This window comes from Ailuropoda melanoleuca, chromosome 6, assembly GCF_002007445.2.
Source record: "Ailuropoda melanoleuca isolate Jingjing chromosome 6, ASM200744v2, whole genome shotgun sequence".
In the NCBI taxonomy this organism is placed as follows: Eukaryota; Metazoa; Chordata; class Mammalia; order Carnivora; family Ursidae; genus Ailuropoda; species Ailuropoda melanoleuca.
Genome location: NC_048223.1, coordinates 3,482,615 through 3,507,157, shown reverse-complemented (window position 1 = coordinate 3,507,157; position 24,543 = coordinate 3,482,615). Strand labels below are relative to the sequence as shown.

At 36.7% G+C, this 24,543-nt stretch overlaps 1 long non-coding RNA gene and 1 pseudogene across 1 annotated transcript in view; both read left to right on the top strand.

Annotated features, from left to right (window-relative positions):
- Nucleotides 1–1,077: 1,077 nt before the first annotated feature.
- On the top strand, nt 1,078–3,810 carry LOC100469084 (annotated as a pseudogene).
- A 14,311-nt stretch (nt 3,811–18,121) lies between these two features.
- Nucleotides 18,122–24,543, top strand: part of LOC117802620 — a 67,578-nt gene continuing 61,156 nt past the window's right edge. Inside the window, exon 1 of the long non-coding RNA XR_004625971.1 lies at nt 18,122–18,253. This is a non-coding gene — a long non-coding RNA (uncharacterized LOC117802620). The remainder of the gene's footprint in view (nt 18,254–24,543) is intronic.

Below are 24,543 nucleotides of genomic sequence, written 5' to 3'. Positions count from 1 at the left end.
TGGTGGGCCAGTGCCCTGCCTCCATGTGCCACAGATGCAGCCCCTCCAGAGGTGGCGGGTGAGTGGCCCATTCACCCACACCACTTCCATGGCCCCACCAGAAACAGCAGGTAAACACCCTGCCCCTTACACACCCCTCTCCAAGCCAGAGGACACATGCAACCCACACAGGGGATACTCCCTGAGCACCATGCTTTGGTGGAGGGAAGGAATGCATTTCTGGGGCTCAGGGGTCTGAAAAAATCAGAGACAATTTGAGAGATAACCAAGAGCTAAGGCATGGTTAAACAGGAAGTTCCACCTCCCACATAGGGCCACCCCTTTAAAACTGGAAGAGATAGCTGTTTTGCTTAACACATAGAAACAAACGTAAAGGCACAAGCAAAATGAGGAAACAGAGAAATATGTCTCAAATGAAAGAACAAGATAAAACCCTGGGGGGGGGGACAAAATGAAATGGAGATAAGTAATTTGCCTGACAAAGAGTTCAAAGTAATGGTCATAAGGATGCTCACTAAATTCAGAAAAAGATATTATGAGCACAGCAAGAACTTCAACAAAGAGAACAAAAGTATAAGTACCAAACAGAAATAACAGAGTTGAAGATTTTAATAACTAAACTGAAAAATATGCTAAAGGGGTCCAACAGCAGACTAGCTGAAACAGAAGAATGAAGCAGTGATCTGGAAGATGGGGCAGTAAAACTTACCCATACAAAGCAGCAAAAGGGGAAAAGAATTTTTAAAAATATTATGAATGAATATTAAAGGACTTAGAGGAAAACAAATAGAATAACATTTGCAGCATAGGGATTCCAGAAAAAGAAGAAAGAAAGAGGCAGAATGCGTATTTTAAAAAAATAATGGCTGAAAATTTCCTAAACCTGGGAAAAGAAATGGACATATAGATCCAGGAATCTCAGAAAATTCCAGACAATGAACCCAAAGAGACCCACACCAAGACACATAACTAAAATGTCAAAAGTTAAAGGTAACCCCTCCCCAGGCCCGATGGGCCAGCGGGCTGCCCTGAGGAGGCAGGGAGGGGAAGGCTGGGCCAGCCGGAGGGTGGGCCATGATGCCAAACTTCTGCACTGCCCCCAACTGCACGAGGAAGAGCATGCAGTCAGACGTGGCCTTCTTCAAGTTCCCACGGGATCTAGCCAAATGCCAGAAGTGGGTGGAGAATTGTAAGACAGCAGACTTAGAAGATAAAACACCTGATCAACTAAATAAACATTATCAATTATGTGCCAAACACTTTGATACCTCTACGATCTGTAGAACTATACATTTTGCCGAGGCACCAGAAAACTAAAGAATGATTGGGTTGTTTTATTTCTCAAAATTACTGAAGCAGATACTTGTGAAGTCACTGGGAGAGTCCTTATAGGACAGTTCTTCAAGATAATGCAATACCACAATATTTGATCTTACCAGTCATTTGAACAATCCATGTAGAAGACACAGGAAATGAATAAAAGAATTGAGTGAAGATGAAATCAGGACTCTGAAACAAAACAAAACAAAAATTGATGAAACTTCTGAACAGGAACCAAAACATAAAGAAATAAACAATAGCAATGCTCAGAACCCCAGAAATGAATAAAAGAATTGAGTGAAGATGAAATCAGGACTCTGAAACAAAAAAAAAATTGATGAAACTTCTGAACAGGAACCAAAACATAAAGAAATAAACAATAGCAATGCTCAGAACCCCAGCACAGAAGAAGGGGGTGAAGAACAGGATGAAGACATTTTACCTTTAACCCTTGAAGAGAAAGAAAACAAAGAATACTTAAAATCTTTATTTGAAACTTTGATTCTTATGGAAAACAAAACATACCTCTGGATGGGCATGAAACTGATGAAATCCCAGAGGGTCTCTTTACTCCTGATAACTTTCAAGCAGTACTGGAGTGCCAGATAAATTCTGGTGAAGAGGTTCTGAGAAAGCACGTTGAGACAACAGCAGTTTGCACATTGTTCTGCTCGAAAACACAGCAGAAACAGTTGCTAGACAAATGTGAGAGCTGCACTGGGGAGGAACCCTCAGGGTAGTGAGAGTCTCACTTTCTTTTCCATCATCACTGAGGACATAGTGGACCCAGCAGGGGAAGAACACTTGCCTGTGTTGGTGAGGTTTGTTGATAAATCTCATAACCTGAGAGAGGAATTTGTGGGCTTCTTTTTTTTTTTTTTTTTTAAANTTTTTAAAAGATTTTATTTATTTATTTGACAGGGATAAAGACAGCCAGCGAGAGAGGGAACACAAGCAGGGGGAACGGGAGAGGAAGAAGCAGTCTCATAGCAGAAGAGCCTGAATGTGGGGCTCGATCCCATAACACCGGGATCACGCCCTGAGCCGAAGGCAGACGCTTAACCGCTGCGCCACCCAGGTGCCCCAATGTGGGCTTCTTGCCTTATGAAGCTGATGCAGAAATTCTGGCTGTGAAATTTCACACTAAAATAACTCAGAAGTGGGGGTTAAACACGGAATATTGTTGTGGCCAGCCTTACGTTGTGTCCAATGTAATTTCTTCCAAAATTAAAGTTGTTACTTATAGACTTTTAGAGAAATATCCCCAAGCTGTCTACATGCTTTGTTCTTCCTGTGCCTTAAATATGTGGTTGGCAAAATCAGTGCCTGTTGTGGGAGTATCTGTTGCATTAGGAACAACTGAAGAAGTTTGTTCTTTCTTCCAGCAATCTCCACAACTGCTTTTGGAGCTGGACAATGTAATTTCTGTCCTCTTTCAAAACAATGAGGAAAAGGGTAAAGAACTGAAGGAAATCTGTCATTCTTCGTGGACAGGCAGGAATGATGCTTTTGAAATTTTGGTAGACTTCCTACAAACACTTGTTTTATGTTTAGATGGTATAAATAGTGATACAAATATTAGATGGAATAACTATGTAGCTGGTCAAGGTTTTGTACTCTGTAGTGCAGTAACAGATTTTGATTTCATCATTACCATTGCTGTTCTTAAAATGTTCTATCTTTTACAAGAGCCTTTGGGAAAAATCTCCAAGGGCAAACTCTGATGTTTGCTTTGCAGCCAGTAGCTTGACTGCAGTGCTGCATTCACTAAATGAAGTGATAGAAAATATCGAAGTTTATCATGAATTTTGGTTTGAAGAAGCCACAAATTTAGCAACTAAACTTGATATTCAGATGACACTCCCTGGGAAATTCTGCAGAGCCCAGCAAGGTAACCTGGAATCTCAGCTTACCACTCAGAGTTACTATTAAGAAACTCTAAGTGTTCTAATAGTGGAACACATTATTCAGGAACTGAAACATATATTCTCAGAACAGCACCTCAAAGCTCTTAAATGTTTATCTCTCTTACCCTCTGTAATGGGACAGCTCAAATCTAATATATCGGAGGAGCACCATGCTGACACGTACAGAAGTGACTTGCCCAATCCCAACACACTCTCAGCTGAGCTGCACTGTTGGAGAATCAAGTGGAAACACAGAGGGAAAGATATAGAGCTTCCATCCAAGATTTATGAAGCCCTGTATTTACCAGACATCAATTTTCCCAATGTTTATGCATTGTTGAAAGTCCTATGTATTCTTCCTGTGATGACAGTTGAGAATGAACACTATGAAAATGAGCAAAAGTGTCTCAAAGCATACCTGAGGAACACTCTGACAGACCAAAGGTCAAGTAACTTGGCTTTGCTTAACATGAATTTTGATGCAAAACATAATCTGGATTTAATGGTGGACACATATATCGAACTCTATACGACTAAGTCAGAGCTTCCTACAGATAACTCAGAAACCATTGAAAGCACCTAAGAGACTTTTAAAGTAGGCTTTCTCTTATGTTTGATATTTGGAAAAATCTGAAAGAAATTTGAAAACATCTACAGAAAAGTTGTCAGGTGTATGTAGGTCACTTAATCATTAAATATTTTGACCTATCAACCTCTCACTGAGTTACATAAGCCATTGATAATCTGCCTACTTAAATGGCTGTTGTTTAAACTCTCATGCTTTGGAGACACACTTATTCTTCCAGAAGATAGCACTGAAAGTGCCACATTACACTTCTACGGGATCTCTGCTAATGGCATTTGTGAACTGTTTTAGTTAAGTCATTTTAGACATAACATTTATTATCACTAAATCCAATTGTCAATTGTTGAGTTATCAGTTCTTAGAAGATATAGATTTTGAAGAGGTGTAGGAGGAAAGAATACATTTTATAAAATGTTACAATGAAGCTCAAGAGTGACATTTGAATAGTAGGAGTGTTAGTATGTTAAAAATCTGTAATGGACAGTTAAGGGAATTACCAGACAGGAGAGAGAGAGAGAAATGTGTGAGCTTGCCAAGTAAGGATTGCAGTGTAGATTTTGTCTTTATCAAATGAACTTAAAGGAACAGTTACAGTTAAAGTTTGAATGGGAGAGACTGCCATTGTTATTCCACATTGGGTTGTTGCTGTTTACATTCCTTTGTTGAGCCTTCATCTTCATAAGCTGGTTAGCAGGTATATGTTGAACACCTCTGTTCATGGTCAAGACAGGATCAGAGGCCATGGATACTAACAACTGATTTTTCTGTTTTCCTCTGTCTTTTTCCATGATTATATCTACTGCTTTGTCTTGATTTATAAACAAAACCTGGAAAACCTACAAAAATAAGTGTTTTGTGGTTTATCTAGGAATAACACAGAAAATATTGCTGTTATTTTTTGGAAAAGAAAATCAATTTTGTATAGTTTATTTAAACCTAAATAAAATGTGAATTTTGTTTTTTAAAAAAGTTAAAGGTAAAAAGAGAACCTTAAAAGCAACAACAAGAACAAAAAAATAACTTGTTACATATAAGGAAACCCCCATAAGACTATCAGCAGATTTTTTAGTGAAACTTTGCAGGCTAGAAGAAAGTGGCATGATATTCAAAATACTAAAAGGAAAAACAAAACAAACAAACAAACACAAACATAACAAAAACCTTCCAAACAAGAATATTCTGCCTAGCAAGATTATCATTACAAAGCTGGGGGGAAAAAAAGTTTTTTAGACAAATACACAATAAAGGAGTTCACCAACAAAAAAACCAGCCCTAAAAAAAAATGTTAAAGGGACTGCTTTAAGCTGAAAAGACAGGGTAGTAATTAGCAACAAGAAAATATATGTGAGCAAAAAACTCACTGGTAAAGATAAATATATAATAAAGGAAGTGGATTAATCATTTTTAAAGCTAGTATGAAAGTTAAAAAGACAAAAGTAGTAGAAATAACCATACCTACAATAATTTGTTAAGGGACGCACAAAATAAAGAGGTAAAATGTGACATCAAAACCATATGTAACCATAAAACAAATACCTATTAAAAATACAAAAAGAAAAAAAATACAAAAAAGGATAGTAAGAAAAAGAACCTAAGCATAATACTAACAAAATTGATCGTTAATGCAGAATAGAAAGTCCAGAAATCAACCCAAGCATATATGGTCAATTAATTTATGACAAAGAAGCAAGAATATACTATGGGGAAGAGATAGTCTCTTCAATAAATGGTGTAGGGAAAACTGGACATCCACATGCAATACAATGAAACTAGATCACTCTCTTACACCATACACAAAAAATGACTCGGAATGGATTAAAGAATATAAAGCCAGAAACCATAAAACTCCTGGAAGAAAATATCTCTTAACATCTCTCTTGGTGATGATGGTGGTCGTGGTGGTGGTGCTGGGGTGTGTGTGGTGTGTGTGTGTGTGCTCAGTAAGTCAACTTACTGAATGGGAGAAGATATTTACAAGTCATATAACTGTTAAGGGGTTAATATCCAAAGTATATAAAGAAGTTATACAACTCGATAACAACAACTCCAATTACAAAATGAACAGAGACTCTAAATTGACATTTTCCCACCAAAGACATACAGATGGCCAACAGGTACATGGAAAGATGCTCATCACTAATCATCACAGAAATGCAAATCAATGCACACTGTGATATCACCTCACACCTGTCAGAATGGCCATCATCAAAAAACAAGAAATAACAAGTGTTGGCAAGGATGCAGAGAAAAGGGAACCCTTGTGCACTATTGGTGGGACTGTAAATTGGTACATCCACAATGAAAAACAGTAAGGAGTTTCCTCAAAAAATTAAAAATAGGACTACTGCACAATCCAACAATTCCACTCCTGAGCATCTATCTGAAGAAAACCAAAACACTACTTTGAAAAGATATATGCACCCCTTGTTCTTTGCACCATTACTTAAAATAAGCAAGCTATGGAAACAACCTAAGTGTCCATTGATAGATGAATGGATAAAGAAGATGTAGCATATATACACAATGGGACATTATTCAGCCATATAGAAAATGAATTCTTGCCATCTGTAACAACATGGATAGATTTTGTGGGTATTATGATAAGTGAAATAAGTCAGAGAAACTCAAATAACAAATGATTTCATTTATACACGGAATCTAAAAGAAGAAAATAAATGAACAAACAAAACAAAGAAAAATATAGGTGCAAAAAACAGATTGGCGTTTGCCAGAGGCAAGGGGTTGGGAGGTGGGCTCAATGGGTGAAAGGGATCGAGAGGTACAAACTTCTAGTTATAAAATAAATAAGTCCTGCATATGTAATACAAAGCATGGTAACTACAGTCAATCATATTGTATTACAAATTGGGGGCGGGGAGGACCAAATAGAAATATTAGAACTGAAAATGTAACATCTAAAATGGAAAAAATCACTGGACAGGATGAATAGATTAATTTAAAGGCCAGTAACTTGAAGAGAGAGCCACAGAAAGTAACCAATTCTAAGAAAAGAGTAAAAGAATAAAAACACAAACAAAACTCAGTGATCTGTTGGGCAATATCTAGAGTTCCAGCATATATTCAGTAGGATTCCTAGATATAAGGGGTGGAGGGTACTGGAGAAGAGAAGAAATTTCAAAGAAAAATGGCTGAAATATAATCAAATTTGGGGGGAAATGTGAACTGACATATCCATGAAACTCAGAGAACCCGAAGCTGGAAAAATACAAAGAAAACCAAATAGTATAGCTAAGTGCAGAAAACCAAAGATAAAAAGATACCTTAAAAGCAATGATAGCTTACTGCCATGAGACAAAAATGGAGGTACAAGGTATATCTTTAACATGTTAGGATTTAAAACCAAATATTGCCAATCCACAATTCTATATTTAATAAAGATGACTTTTAAAAATGAAGGCAAAATAAATATATTTTCAGATTAATGGAAGCTGAAAGAATTTATTGCCAGCAGATCTCCACTTTAAGATATCCAAAACAAAACTCTTCACCCTGATGGGAAGTGACACTATATAAAACTCAAATGTCCAAGAAAGAATGAAGTCACGTGGAATTGTGCACAGAGGGGTAAATACAAAAGTTATCTTTTTTTCCTTGTCTTAATATCTGTAAAAAACAACTAACTCTGTAAGCCAAAATTTATTTTATTTAAATTCAATTAGCCAACAAATAATACATCATTAGTTTCAGATGTAGTGTTCAACAATTCATCAGTTGCCAATGACACCCAGTGCTCATCACATCACATGCCCTCCTTAACGACCATCATCCAGTTACCCCATCACCCCATCCACCTCCCCTTCACCAACCTTCAGTTTGTTTCCTGTAGTTAAGAGTATCTCATGGTTTCTCTCCCTCTCTGATTTCTTTCCATTCAGTTTTCCCTCCCCTTATGATCCTCTACAGTTTTTTATATTCCACTTATGAGTGAAACCATAGACGATGTAAATACTAAGTATTCATCCTTTCTGATGGCTGAGTACTATCCCACTGTATATATATACACATCTTCTTTATCCATTCATCTGTTGAAGGACATCTAAGCTCCTTCCACAGTTTGGCTATTGTGGACATTGTTGCTATAAACATTGGGGTGCAGGTGCTCCTTCATTTCACCACATCTGTATCTTTGGGGTAAATGCCTAGTAGTGCAATTGCTGGGTTGTAGGGTAGTTCTATTTTCAACCTTTTGAGAAACCTCCATACTGTTTTTCAGAGGCTATACCAGCTTGCATTCCCACCAACAGTGAAAGAGGGTTACCCCTTTCTCCAAATCCTTGCCAACATCTGTCGTGTCCTGACTTGTTAATTTTAGCCATTCTGACTGGTGTGAGGTGGTATTTCATTGTGGTTTTGATTTGTATTTCCCTGATGACAAGTGATGTTGAGCATTTTCCATGTGTCTATTGACTATTTGTAGGTCTTCTTTGGAGAACTGTCTGTTCACATCTTCTGCCCATTTCTTGACTGGATTATTTGATTTTGGGTGTTGAGTTTGATAAGTTCTTTATAGATTTAGATACTAGCCCTTTATCTGAAATGTCATTTGCAAATATCTTCTCCCATTCCATAGGTTGCCTTTTAGTTTTGTTGACTGTTTCCTTTGCTGTGCAGAAGCTTTTTATCTTGATGAAGTCCCAACCGTTCATTTTTGCCTTTGTTTCCCTTGCCTTTGGAAGACGTGTCTAGCAAGAAGTTGCTGTGGCTGAGGTCATAGAGGTTTCTGCCTGTGTTCTCCTCTAGGATTTTGATGGATTCCTGTCTCACATTTAGGTCTTTCATCCATTTTGAGTCTATTTTTGTGTATGGTATAAGGCAATGGTCCAGTTTCATTTTTCTGCCCGAGGCTGTCCAATTTTCCCAACACCATTTGTTGAAGAGACTGTCTTTTTTTTCCATTGGGTATTCTTTCCTGCTTTGTGGAAGGTTAGTTGACCATAGAGTTGAGGGTCCATTTCTGGGTTCTCTACTCTGTTCCATTGATCTATGTGTCTGTTTTTGTGCCAGTACCATCTTGATGATTACAGCTTTGTAATAGAGCTTGAAGTCCGAGATTATGATGCCATCAGCTTTGGTTTTTTTTCAACATTCCTTTGGCTATTTGGGGACTATTATGGTTCCATACAGATTTTAGGATTATTTGTTCCAGCTCTGTGAAAAAAGTTGATGGTATTTTGATTGGGATTGCATTGAATGTATAGATTGCTATAGGTAGCACAGACATTTTAACAATATTTGTTCTTCCAATCCATTTCTTGGTTTGTTCGTAATATCTTGATAGCATGACTATTTAAATATGACAACAAAATTGCATTTTTTATATGAAAAAGCCTCCAAAAGGAATATGGAGATTTGAGCTCCAGTTTGGCCATGGACAAGACATTGAATCTTTATTCTTATGTATTATTGGCATAATAATGCCAACTTTCAGGTTTCTTTTTTTTTAATGATTTTATTTATTTATTCATGAGAGACAGAGAGGCAGAGGTAGAAGCAGACTCCCTGTGGAGCCAGGAGTCCGATGTGGGATTCGATCCCAGGACCCTGGGATCATGACCCGAGCCAAAGGCAGACACTTGACCAGCTGAGGCACCCAGGTACCCAACTTTCATGTTTCAGAGAATCTTTGTGGAGATTAAAAGAGAAAGGGCTACAAGCCCCATGAGGACAGCTTCCTCCAATCTGTGTCTCAGGAATCGTACAGTTCTGGCACAATGGTGATTAATAAGCACTTGATGAATATTTCACAATTGAATAGTTATTTGAATAAAGGCTTTTTAAAATAATATTGGAAAGAACACTTTTCTTTTGGATTTTTCTAGCTTGCTTAGTTTGATTACTTCTGTGTTCTGTTTAGATTACCTGGTGATCATTTCTGAGCTAATGGAATCAATAATTTCTGCAATATTAACATAATACTTTTCCTCCAGTATAAGAGTACATTAAAATCTTCCTTGTCTACAAATTTTGGACAAGTTCTAGGCTGTTTGAAAACAATGAATCTGTCTATAAGAAGAGGAGGGAATTCCCCATTTGTCAATGTTTACTTCTCTAGGGCTTGAAAGATAAACAAATAAAGGTTAGCAGAAAACCATAAAGGTACTGACACATTAAAGTTTCATCAAAAGAGAAATTTCAACTCTTGGAAAAATAGGACAGAAAAAAGTGGTGTTTATTTTGGGGGTATAAACCATTAGAATGAGGCAATGAAACAAAATAATAGAAAAACCAAAAACCTTAGGTGGTCCATGCTGAAGAATTTTTCACAAGAAAAGTAAAGTGGTGCATGAGTCCACTATAGAGTTCTAAACCACTTTGAAAAGTGAGAGAAAAATTTCCTTTGCTGTTCTTCATGGCAGATTCAAGAGAATTGAAATGTACTATAAACAAATAACAACAACCAACTAAACAAAATGTATAACAACCATATTTCAGGAAAGAAGTACTGACAGATGATTCTGATTTCAAGGTACAACACGTCTGTAGTGAGAGCTGTTAAGTTATGCAGATGAACAAATACACAGAGAGGACCTTGAGGGAGAAAGTAACTGGTTTCTCTGTTAACATGAGAAAAATTAGCAAACTCATTAAAGAATGGAAGCATGGTGATTTTTTTATTGCTTGTATTAAAGAAATGTTAGACTGACACTATAACCAGTATGATTATCTTCAGGCACAATCTGAACCATGTGAAGATGCCCTTTGCACATAACTATAATTCTTCCTCAGCAAGGAAAAAAGAAGAAAAGAGATATATAACAAAGCTGAGTGATGCAATACTGCACCTTCCTACTTTGGATATAGAGAATTCTGGAACAAGTAAAATAGAAGGAGTTTATAAAAATAAGGTAAAAAGAAATTGTGTCAAAACCGGTTAAATCCTCTAATGTATCAAAAAGCTACAGCAAATGCCAGAAGAAATATAAGAAGCTCATCAAAGAATGAAAAAGATAAAAATTTGGCCTAAGGCTTGAAAGGGAAAAAAAAAAAGGCAAAAGAAATTTTCAAGTAAATCTAACAAAATCAATACTTGGAAGATAATTCTTTTCAGAAAAAAAAGGTGCATTTAAAAATAAATTTCTGATGTTCATTTTCCCATAAAGTGAGCCCTATGAGGGTGCATGTCATTCCCATATATAGGGTAGGTAGATTTGGTGAAAATGAGTTTCATCAACATCTGGGAAGGCTAATCACATTTAGGAAGCAACTGTTGGCATTGCTCTCTAATGGGAAGAAGCCTGAGAAATTTTGTATTGTCTTATACTCATGGAGAAAGCAGAAATAAATTATTGGGGGGAGAGTCTCAAATTCTGTTATCTATGTTGAAGTTCCGTGGCAAAAGATGCTCAGGGGGAATGAGAAAAAATATTTGAAACTGCAGCTAGACAAGGATGATGCGAAGGGTGGGGGATGAAAGGAAAAATAGATTAGGATCCCATATGTTGCAAATATATTTAAATGAAGAGGTGTACAAATAATTTGTAATTAAAGCATTTGGATCAGATAAAAGAGTATATGTGAATGTATTTTGGAAATATACTGAGCCAAGACAAATTTGGACTACTCTAGTATAATCTGAAGCTGAATTCTCTGTTGTGCTAATAAGGACCAAGAAAATGTTCATTTCTCTTTTATTCCCCTGTTGGTTCTTTCTCTCCTCATTTAACATTATCTCTAAGAAAATGTGGATAGTGAATAAAATGCAGATAAAAATGTAGGTGAAAAATAATGTGACAGTTTCCCCAACTACTTATTTGGTACAACAACCCAGTATGGTAAAAGGGTTTTTGTTAGGACTCTGCCATTAACTTACGTTCTGTAAGCAAGTTTTTGTTTTGTTTTGTTTATAAAAATGAAGTTTAGCATCCCTTGGGCCTAAAACTTAAACTCCTACTACACAAATTCAGTTATATATATTTTGTATATTTATAAAGGACTACAAGGTCTCTTCCCTTATTTTTTAAAACTTCTGTTCAAAAGAATCACCGTGTAAGTATATGACAGATTTCTTTTTGAACTAACTTATTAAAATGTAACATTGCATTAAAGTGGTATATATTTGTTGTTTGCTTTGCTATCTCTCTGCAGCATGCATGATGTGTTCTAAAATTTTGGCAAAGAAACTGTGTTAGTTAAGAGTATTTTATTGGATGGAAACTGGGGTATCTTCTAAGCTCCACATGGAAATTCATTTGAGCCTCAACATCTATCTAGAATCATGATTTTCAAACCTAGCTGCCCCTTACCTTAGTCTGATGGGGTTTTTAAAAAATCTGGGTTCTACCCAAAGAGACTCTGACTTAATAATTCTGGTGTAGGGCCTAGAAATTAAGTACTACTTCTAGCTATAGTATTTTGATGGAATCAATATATCTCCTCTCTCCATCTGGTTCCTGCCTTTCTGTATGGTGTTTGTTTTCTAATTATAGGCTGTTTTTTTTCTGCCTGAGTTCACGTGGCAGCAAATCGTCCCTGAACCAACTGACTGTGGAGTGAGGGGGTGGTCATCTTGTAAAAGCCTGGTTCCCTCTGTGGTAACCTCTAGATGAAATGCGGTCCATGTCCAGGAGTAGATATGCAGTTTCCAGAAAAGGGGGCCTGGGGCAGGTAATATGATAGCATCCAGTTAGAGAGGGATTACCTAGGGCTTTTACCTCTCTTTTCTATGCTGACACATGAAATAGGACATTTCAACAAAACTTCTCTATTTTTTAGTAATATTTTTGATTATATTTTTCACTTTAATAATGAGATTATTTTTCCTTTAAACTGACTTGATTCTGTATTTATTAGTTTTCATGAAGACTTTTTTTTTCTTTTGTGCAGATGTATGCATCTGCCACTTGGTGGGAGCCATCATGTTCTTGAATCTTAGTTTATCTGATGGAAGGGGCTAGGAGAGGTGGAAGGAAGGAGAGGGAAGAGAAGGTGTGGGAGTATTAGGTGTATGTGATGGAATCGTGATTTTATTTTCTGACTACCTGGTAGAGAACTACAAGAGTGACAGAGCTTCTCTAAGGATAGACTCACTGATCATTAAGCAAGAATTTCATCACCTCTGATGTTGTTGCTTCTCAGACTTAAAGTGTAATCATCTGTTTCCTTCTGTTCTTGAAACTAGTCCTTCCTGACTTTTCCCCCATCATCAAAAATGTATTCATATTTAGCTTTTTAAAGCTTCTGAAGCTATAACTTGTCCAGTTAGGAAAAAACAAACAAATACAATGTCCTGGCGGGGGCTCTGTTGCTTGTTTGTTTGCTAGAGGTGTGTTTTATCCCCCATATCTCTGCATTTATCACTCAGATAATGGGCCTTTGTCAACGAAGAGGAGGGTTTTGTCAGGGTCTCTTCAAAAAAAAACATTGGAAAAGAGCTCATTTTGACTTTATTTTGATCTTGCCAATTAATAGTAAAAGTCATCATATCACAGGAGATTAGCACTCCCTACAATGTCCATACTTCTCAAAACCACTAGATTTTTGCTATGATAAACAGTACATACTGGTTAGAACTGCAGCCCTTTGTAGACAACTTCAGTGCACTGCAACCTTTTGGGAATCTGACACCTTGACTAATAGGTCTAATTATCATAACTGGGGCAACTGTTAAACTAAGAGAATTTTCACGACCACTACAAGCCCATTAACACACACACCCCTTTATTTAAGAAACATTAACTGGATTTGAAGCATTTAAACATAAGGCACACATTTTTTCCACAGTCATCCTCTATTAAAATTAAAATCAATTAGGAAAATAACATGAGAGTAGTAAACATTGTCTGTCCCCGTGAAATCCAGAGTGATGTTAACGCTGCTTGTATAAGGATGCAGTATTGCATTGTTTGATAACTTAGACTTTGTGTTTAGATGGCTCCAGGTTCAGATTTCAACTAAGAATGGTGTTATGGTCTTTCATAAGTTTGTTGTATAGTTTAGATGGGCTACTGAATGTGGCTAGGAGGTAGCACTGGGCAGGGAGAGTTTTTATATCCTATTTCTCCAGCAGCAATCTGATGCCTAATCTGACCTCAGAGTTCCTGTGAGTAGTCTGTAGGAGAAATATTTACATGAATCATTTTTAAATGAGTTTTATTGAGATCATAGTAAATTCACAGGCAGTTGTAAAAAAAATAACTTAGAGAAATCCTTAAACATTTCACCCAGTTCTCCTATTAGTCATTTTGTAAAAGTAGTAATAATACCACGTCCAGGATATTGACATTAATATAATTGATCTTACTTATATTTCTCCAGCTTTACTTATACTCTTTGTGTGTGTGTGTGTGTGTGTGTGTGTGTGTTTTGGGGGGGATTTAGTTGTATATAATTTTATCACCATTGTAGGTTTGTATATCCAGCAACGCAGTCATGATACTGAACATGCCATTATCACAAGTATCTCTCATATTGCCCCTGTATAACATGCCCAACTTCTTTCAGTTGCCCTATATCCCTTTTCCCCTTCACAAACACTAGAAACCAAGAATCTAACCTCCATTTCTAGAACTTTTTTACTCAATGTAATTCCCAGGAAATCCATCAAAGGCACACACATCCATAGTTTCTTCTTTTTATTGCCGAGTAGTCTTACGTGTTGTACATGTACCACAGTTTGCTCTTAACTATTCTATTTTTTTAATCTTTTTTTTCCTTAAAGATTTTATCTATTTATTTGAGAACATGTGTGCACACGTGTGTGTGTGTGAGAGAGAGAGAGCACACAGAGGGAGAGGAAGAAGCAGGCTCCCTGCTGAGCAAGGAGCCTGATGCAGGGCTTGAACCCAGGACCCTGGGATCATGACCTGAGCCGAAGGCAGACACTTAATCGACTGAGCCACCCAAGTGCCCCAACTGTTTATCTATTGAAGGACATCTGGGCTATTTCCAGTTTTTGGCTGTTATGAATAAAGCTTCTATGACTTTTGTGTGAATATACATTTCTATTTCTTTGTGATAAATGCCTGAAATGCTGTGGTAGTTGTATGTTTTTTTCTATGAGAAACTGCCAAGTTTTTCCAGAGTGTCTATGTCATTTTACATACAATGTATATGTCAGTGATACATTTTCTCTGGATCTTTGCCAACATTTCTTTTTTCTTTTCTTTTTAAAAGATTTTATTTATTTATTTATTTGAAAGAGAGAAAGCCAGAGACAGAGCATGAGCAGAGGGAGAGGGGGAAGAGGAAGAGGGAGAAGCAGATTCCCCACTGAGCAAGGAGCCTGATCCAGGACTCGATCCCAGGACTCTGGGATCATGACCTGAGCCAAAGGTAGATGCTTAACTGACTGAGCCACCCAGGTGCCCCCTTTGCCAACATTTCATGTGGTAACCATTTTTATTTTGGCCATTCTGATAGGTATGTAGTAATATCTCATGGTAGTTCTAATTTGCATTTCCTAATGGCTAATGATGTTGAACATTTATCTTTTCATAAGCTTACTTGCCATCTGTATATCTGCAGTGAAGTTCATGTCTTTTATCATTTTCTAATTGTATTCTTTTTTTACTGTTTAGTTTTGAGACTTCTTTATATATTGTATGGTTCTTTGTTGAGTATGTGGTTTGCAAATACTTTTCTCCCTGTCTGTTCTTTTCATCCTCTTCCTTCTGCTTGCCATTCGGCTAATTTTGCCCCCTTTTATCTAATTTCTTATCAGATATGTGATTTGCAAATATTTTCTCCCGTTCAGTAGGTTATCCTTTCATTTTGTTGATGGTTTCCTTTGCTGTGCAGAAGCTCTGTAGTTTGATATAGTCCCACTTGTTTTTTTATTTTTAATTTTTTTCTTTTGGTGTGAAATCCAAAAAATCACGAGGACCAATGTCAAAGAGCTTACCACTAGGAATTTTACAGTTTCAGGTCTTACATTCAAGTTTTAACCTATCTTTAGTTAATTTTTGTATATGGTGTAAGATGGTGGTCCAGTTTTATTCTTTTTTATGTAGCTATCCAGTTTTCCCAGCATCATTTATTACAGAAACTGTCCATTTTTATTCTTGGCTCCTTTGTCATAAATTAATTGACCTTATTTGTGTGGGTTCGTTTCTTGGCTCTATATTCTGTTCCATTGATCTATACATCTGTTTTTATGACAGTATCATATTGTTTTAGTAAATGATTTTTTTAAATTATTGGATGCAGTGTAAATTAAATGAATCTATGAGTACCCAAAATAATGGTGAAATGTTACAATAAAGAATATAATAAGCAGAATATACATAATTCATATGCTATTATGTTCTTAATCCTAACTCTGTAACTTTCATTTAAATATTTAAAAGTCTAGTCTAGTCTTAAAATGATTTTTCTAAGATCTAACTTGTGATAGGCAGCTCACAACTAAAACAAAGGATGTCATCAATGGACATGGAAATTTTGAAAAAAGAATGGATTGTTTTAATTTAACATAATTATTTTTCTAAAACTAACAGCAATATTGTAAAGCCACTAATTTGCACAAACTCTTTTTTTATAATACTTTTAACTATTTGTAAGCTCACTAGAGGAAAATGCACATATGTATTCATGTATATTATTGGAACTTGCAATGGAAGTTTTAATTTGTATGGCCACATTTTAGTGAGGAACATGGAAAATTTCGTAACTTACCCAACATCTAGTAGGTAACATGTGAAGGAAGTGGTATTCAGACATGCATTTGCTCCATTTCAAAGCTTTTGGTTTCCCATTCTAGACCAAATGACAAATATTTAGTTTGCTCCAATGTATAAAGCGATACTGCCCTCTGTTCAGGACTGGCTTCATGGGCTTGGGAACTATGCAGTAATAAAGAGCCCCATGCTTGGTTTAATGTACTGCTATTGCCATCTCAAAATTTTACTGATATTTGAATAAGTGACACTACATTTTTAGTTTGCACAGGGCCCTGCAAATTATGTAGCTGGTCCTGCTCCTAGAAAATATCTCAACTTTTAACCCTTCATGTTTAAAGACACAATAAAACCAATTTTAATCAATAAGATCATTTTGGACAATTTTAAGACTGATTTTTGCTCATCATTAGTAAAACAGCTTCACCTCTCAGATATCAGTTATCTCTTTCCTATGAGAATGGTACTCATTGACCCTGAATGTGCTGTGCTCACTTGTTGCTGGAGTGCTCTTCACCAATGGTGATGCCTCTGGAGTTCTCCAAAGGAAGATATCCCACTGGGAATGAATGCCTCTTCATTTGGCTTGAGCAAACTTCTTAGCAAACCATAGGACTTGGAACAAAAGTAACTTCTTCTGGTTTACTGAAGGGATACTTTGACCCTTCTTTAATTTGATCTTCAAAATACTAAGTCTATGGATGGGGGCATGAGTGAGAGAAAGAGAGAAATAGACAGATAATAACACTGTCGATAGACTTTGTCTCCCACCTAGAAAGAATGTATTGCTCTCTCATTGTGTTCCGATAGCACTTTATGTAAATCTCATTAATTTCCCTTATCACCTGTTAAAGTTGTTACTGGTTTAAATGTGTTTGTCCCTTACTAGGCTCCTTAAGTAGTGGAATACAGTCTTGTTCATCTTTTTTATTTTGGGACCCTTAAAATTCAGTCAAATTTTGGTGGAATTTTGAAGAAATGAAATGCCAAATCTCCCTTGTAGTCATCTTTTAACAATTGTATATCTCAATCACAATTATGCATTTGTCATTTTTCAGGTGAGGGAAAACTTCCCCAAACTAAAACTTAATGAATCCCCCAAATGGATACGTAAGTGCTTCATTACATAAAACCAATGTTTCCAATTAGTTTCCACCTCTGAGTTTTATTTTCCCAGTGTGATTTAGCTAATGTTTAGCTAAAGAGAAACTGAGCCACTGATTAAGCTAGTGTCCTAGCATAAGACAAAGTGAACCATTATTAACATAAATCTTTCTCCAGTAGCATTTGACGAAATCCACTGCTAATTATTTAGCCAACTACAGATTACTTGTCATGTAGTGGGATCATAAAGATTCTTTTTGCCTTTTTCTTCATTTGATTTTCTTTTTCCTGGAATACGGCAATATGATATTTACATACTAAATATGAGCTTCTCTTGAAAGACACAGTGCAAATGAGGATATGCTCTTTGTAGAAAAGAGCAATTTTTTTACATTAAGAAAAAATATATATATATTTCAGGAGTCATAAATCAAACTAATTACTCAAAACCTTGTGACTGCTAACAAAGATTTAAAGCAGACATAGAAATGCCAATATTACACCAATTACTTCAGAGTATAAAGCATGATAGAACAATTCCCAACTTACTTGTTTATTTTTTTAGGTCATAACAGTGGTATCCTGGAGCCAGCTTGCACAGGCTAAGAAGAGCCAATTGTGAGCATCTCTTCGCAACTCTGCAATCAGTGACATCACATTGATAGACTGAAATCAGCTGTCATGGGAATATGTTCAACAAGGTAATCATCAATCACTATAAACCAAGGCCTTTTATTTTCCTGGAAAGCCAATGATTGGACATTTACCAGCAGACCACTGCTGATTTTGATCCCAATTCCATAATAGGAATATTATAAGAAGAGAAAATTACAGACTAAAATCACTCATGAACACAGGTGTAAATATCTTTAGCAGAATGTCAGCTAATATAACTCAACAAAAACAAACAAAACTTGATTGATGTCATCCCAAATCAATCAATGTGGTTCACTAACCTATCAGAATAAGGAGAAAAACCATATTACCTTATCACCAGATGCATAATAGTTATACAATTAAATTTAAGTTGGTAAAAATCTCAGCAATTTAGAAATAGAGTTAAACTTTTTCAATCTGGCTAAGAGTAGCTGCCAAAAACATAGAGCTAACTACATATGAATGAAATATCAAAAAATTTTCCCTTAAAGAAAGTTGGGAACAAAGCAAAGTTGTCTACTGCCAATACTTTTATTCGCCATAATATTGGAGGCCCTTTCCAATTCAAAAAAGCAAGGAAAAAAATTGCTGAAAAATTTGCTGAAAATAAGAAAATGGTGGAAATTCAGGAGAAATCACAGTGAACTGGGTGGTAAATAGGAGGTGAGGAAGTGGAGAAAGAGAAAATTCAAGTTTGTAAATAAAAAAAAACAATAATTTTAGAGGTAGATACATGATTGAGGGGTATTTAAAGAAAATAAGAAAAATGCTACTTAAATACTGGTAAGAAAAATATTTTTGAGAGTAGTTCCTAAACTTGACTGCACATGAGAATCACCTGGAGAGCTTTTAAAAATTCCTGTTTGTATGTGGGGGCAGAAGGCAGATGGGAAATTTCTATGCCATGAACCTAAAATTGCTCTTCAGAAAAATCTATTTAAAAAAAAAATCCAGTACCCAGGCTGTATCTTAGATGAATGAAATAAATCACTGGGGATAGGTCCAAAGCATCAATAGCTTCTTAAGCTCCCAGGTGATTCCAATGTGTAAATAAGTCTGAGAGCCACTGCACTGTTCTAGTGCTTGTCATACTTGAGTGACAAAATTACCTGAGAATTTGTTAAAACAGATAGGTCTAGGGTGGGGCCTATGAATTTGCTTTTTAAGAAATTCCCTGATTGTGTTAATGTTGCTGATTCAAAGACCACACTTTGAGTAACATTCTGCTCTAGGGAGGGAGATTAAGGATGAAGGAGAAAAAGGAGTAACTGAGTGGGTAAGATGCTTTGTCAAGGTGAAAGCATCTGCAGAACACCAGTGGTTTCTTGCCTTTTTGATGGGAAGAAAGGTAGGTGCCTCTTCTTTTGTGACAAGACCAAAAAATGAAAGTACGAACATGAATTCAAATAAACTTGTTGATGGATTACTAGGAAGTTAAGGAAGGTCTGCTTTGATGACTTCAAGCACTTTATGCTGGTACTAGTGGTATAGGATGGCCACATGTACCTGACACCTGCATGGTCAGGAATTGAGCGTCTACAACAATTTCTGATGTTGTGTCACAATTAAATCCAGACAGTGACATCCAGGTTACATTGATGTACGTAACCAAGACATATTAGCCCAAGAAGTGTGAGCAGTTATAAACATTAATTCTAAGATATTTTTCTCACATAAAAACCAGGAAAGCAGTGCTATACTACCAGTGTGTCCAATATCTACACAAAAACAAAGATGACACTTTTGCTTAGACAAAGGACCCAATAGACAAAAGTCAATAGACTTTTGGTTATAAACATATGGAATGCATGCTAGGCCAAACTAATCCAAACCCAGAACTTCTCTAGTCATCTAGTAGTTTGAATACTGATAATTTTCCAAAATTATCCTACAAAATTTGCTTGTGGAAAGGATGCCAACTGATCCAATTGCATTGCTAGAAATAAGGATTCCTACATGATGATTGTGGAACAGTTCTGAGAACACAGTCATTCAAGGGTAGAAAGGGCCAGCGAAGTTGACATCTCACATGCACATTCAAAGGCAACAAATACCAAAGTTCTTGGTAGAGATGGGCAAGCTCCCAGTGATGGTTCCTGTGAGCTGACATAATTGTTATGGTTTCATTAAATCAATGATGCATTCTATAGGATATATCTGAAGATCCCCAGCCATGATGTTTGAAGGTAGGGCCATTTTATAGGCCTTCATTATCTGCTCAACTGGGTCCCTTCAGCAACTCATAGAATTCTAGCTGAAATGTATTCTAGTGCAAAAGTTTTCAAAGTCCCCCTCAGCAGTAGCAATAGCTTTACCTGGAAACTTGTTAGAAATAAAACTTATTACCAAGACTTATGGAATCAGATACTTTGGGTTGGTGTACAGTGGTCTGAGTTTTAATAATCCCTCCAGATGATTTTGATGCATGCTAAAGTTTGAGGGCCTCTATTATAATGAATGGCTGGAAGTTAATAACCAGGAGCACTGGGGTTTCCCAAAAATGGCAGCACTCATCTGTCAGCGAATTATTTTGTTAGATGACTTGGAAAATATTTTCTAGCATAATCTACTTTTCTCAGAAAGTGATAGGGTGTCATATCCACATTCATAGTTGGTGAGAGTAGCAGGTAATATATTTTTATGTACAATAAAATCTTATTTTGAAGTACATTTTAAATTCCTGTCGGCTTATTCTAAAACTCTGTTGGATTTGTTCTGTAAGGCAATTAAAAATCTCATTCTCTCCCTATCAAATGTATTCACTGGCTGATAATTTTGTGAGAGTATGTGAGCTCCACATATTTACATATTCAATAATTGAAAAAAAAATAAAGGGGCGCCTGGGTGGCACAGCGGTTAAGCGTCTGCCTTCGGCTCAGGGCGGGATCCCAGCGTTGTGGGATCGAGCCCCACATCAGGCTCCTCTGCTATGATCCTGCTTCTTCCTCTCCCACTCCCCCTGCTTGTGTTCCCTCTCTCGCTGGCTGTCTCTCTCTGTCAAATAAATAAAATAAAATAAATCTTTAAAAAAAAAAATAAGGCACCCAGTTAATGCTGCTTCTTGGCAGTTTCACATTCAGAAAACAAATAAAACAACAAACCCACTCCAGCTCATGTAGCTGTTACTTTCAATAACTGATAGAAATCCAATGCTCTTTAGAGTATCAATATCAATAACAACAATACTTAACTCAAATACCCCCGGCTCAATAGCTTCCTACCAGGTATTAGCAGGACGTCACACCCAGCCACTTCTCATAATGTCATCAAGTCATGCCAGACAGTATACTCTAGAGGTACTCAATGTGTTTTCAAAAGGCAGCCTATCCTTGTTAGTTCCCTCAGTGTATACTGTTCTCTGATTCTTGTGCTCTTGCTTCCATTTCTTTCTCTAAAATCATCTGAAGAAACCTCAACTATGCCATGACCTGTTATGAGAATGTCGATGTTCATACCAGGGACACTCACTGGATGTAGGTGCTGTCAGAGCTCCTGATTCTCAGGGTGCTGGAAGAGTATCACATTATCTATAAAAGTAGAGCTAAACTTTGTCCCTGAAACAATTTCAGCTGTGTCAGAACGCCCACATGGTCTCTTCTTGATCAATTTTACCAGCTTCTGACCCGTAATGCCCAAATCATAAAGGATGAGACTGGAAAGAGACACTGTAGCTTATACTTAATCTTCCTATTTCTCCTGTAATTGTTTTATTGCATGAGATGCATTTGGTAAGTTGTGAGCTGAAGATAAGTTTATCTTTTCCAACATTTCTTATCTAAATAGTTTAGAATCTTGTATTGGAATGTGAACATTGAAATCTTAACGTTTTGTGCTTAGACTTTGGAAGTCTGGCTTCCAATATGAAGCCTGCCTTCATAAATATTCAATTTTAACATCCTTTTAACAACTTCAGACAAAACTCTAAAAACGTGTTTATATCTCTATAAATGGGGCAAACAAACAAAATACCTGGTTGTGAACAGCGAATTAGTATTTCTTCATATACTAATGTTCCATTGTGGATGTGTGAATATCCGAACTATCAGCATTCAATTAAATGTGGCTGTAATAGTGCTGTCTAATATATACTAAGCATTCAGTATGTACCAGGCATTGTGCTAAAATTTTCTAATTTTATGTTGCAAAATGTGCTTTAAGTAGGTGCTTTCACCACATATAAAATTTAGAGGGGCTGAGTACCTTGCCACAGTGATGCCAAAGCCTGATCCAATCAGACCTGGATGGAGAGGGAAAAGTAGATGTGTCTTCCAGGGGCTTCAGGCAGGTAAGTTTCACAGAAAGGAACTGTGAGCGAGACAGATAATTTGGAAATGAAATTGCTTCACAAAATTGGGAGTAAAAAATCATGTTAATTTTCCTCTTTAAATTAACTTTGTTCCAAGTCTTTTCTCACCAGTGTGGTAAGAGATTCAGCCTTATGTTTGTTTGTTTGTTTGTTTGTTTTTTCCTGAAGGTATGTGGGCCATCCTCCCACTAAAAGTTTGTGAAGACTCCTGGGGAATATTACAAAGTATAGAAAATTGGTGTGTGGGGGGGTGGCACCTGTGTAGCTCAGTCAGTTAAGCAGCTGCCTTCAGCTCAAGTCATGATCCCAGCGTCCTGGATTGAGCCCTACATCAGGCTCTCTGCTCAGCGGGGAGTCTGCTTCTCCCTCTCTCTCTCTACCCCACCCCCTGCTAGTGCTCTCTCTCTCTCAAGTAAATAAATAAATTCTTAAAAAGAAAGAAAGAGAGAAAGAGGAAGGAAGGAAGGAAGGAAAAGAAAGAAAGAAAGAAAGAAAGAAAGAAAGAAACAAACAAACAAACAAACAAACAAACAAACAAACACTGGGAGAGGTTCATAGACCTAAGTCCTATTGTCCTCTTGAAGGCAGGGGAATATGGTGTTCTATATGTGAATCTCCCAGGCCACAGCTGGGATCACAATAAATATCTTTAGGAGTATACATGGATCTGTTTACCACTGCATTACTAAAGGGGAGTACATGACTCTTAAGATGAGCCACTTCTGACTCGTTCAAATTTTTGGTTCCATCTTTCTAGCATGACCTAGGTAACATCCATTCTAAGCATGAGCTTTTGCAAACAAAAACCTGCTATTTTCTTGTGCAGAGATCCATATCATTAGGATAGGATTTATCTAGAACATGAAATGACAAGCCCTGTGACAAGGGCTGCTTTATCCAGACACTTTTGTAAAGAAGGAAAAATAACCTTTGAGTGGAAATAGTCAGGCCTCATTTTATTACATTTCACTGAGTCTTAGTCTTTATCTCTTTAGCTTCCCTTAAGACAGTATCTGTGTAGTTGTGGTGTAGGATGACCTGTTCTTTGGAACTTGTCTGTCTTTGAAACCTGCCGTATCTAAGAGGCATCATAAATAATAATTAGTTAAACAATGAGATAGAATTGAAAAACAAAATCACATGTGAAAAGCTGTTTCATAGGTAACACTGCGTTAGTCAGTATGGGATGTTAGAATACATGGACTGAGTGGCTTATAAACAACAGAGATGTATTTCTCACAGTTCTAAAGGCTGGAAAGTCTAACACAAAGGTACGGGCAGATTAAGTGTCTGGTGAGGGTCTACTTCCTGATTCATAGTTGGGTGTTTTCTTGCAATAATTTTACATGGTGAAAGGACAAAGGAGCTCTCTGGGGACTCTTGAGAAAGGGCACCAGTGCCATTTGTGAGGGCTCCACTCCCATGACCTAATCATATCCCAAAGGCCACCTCCAAATACTATCACACTGGGGATTAGGTTTCAGCATATGAATTTTGGGGAACAAAAACATTCAGTCTAGAGCAAACACAAATCAAGAAAAATCGCCTGTTAAGTAATGTGGTAGATTGTAAAAAAAAAAAAAAAAAAAAAAATGTCCACAGCACCTTCCATTAAGGAGATATCTTTCAACATCCCTTGAATGTGGATTTAGCCATGTGTCTTAAATTGGCTAATGGGATTCTAAGAAACATGTTGCAAGGAGAGGCTTGAATAATGCTTGGGCCTAAAAATGTGTTCTCTGGCTGTGTTTGAAACTCATCCATCATATAAAGAACATAGACCAGCCATGAGGAAGTCTAGACACAGAAGCCTGTCTTAAAAAGAAAAGTAGATGTGGCTTTTTCCAGTGGAATGGACTAGATCTTATACATGGAAAACCACACATATTTTAAGAGAGTAGGACAAATATAAACTAAAAGAGACTGAGACAGTTGAAAATGAAGAGACTTCTCCAACTTTCTGTAGGTAGGCAAAAGGCTGCAAATTCTACTCCATTAAAAACAAGGCCATTTCACTTAGAAGAAGAA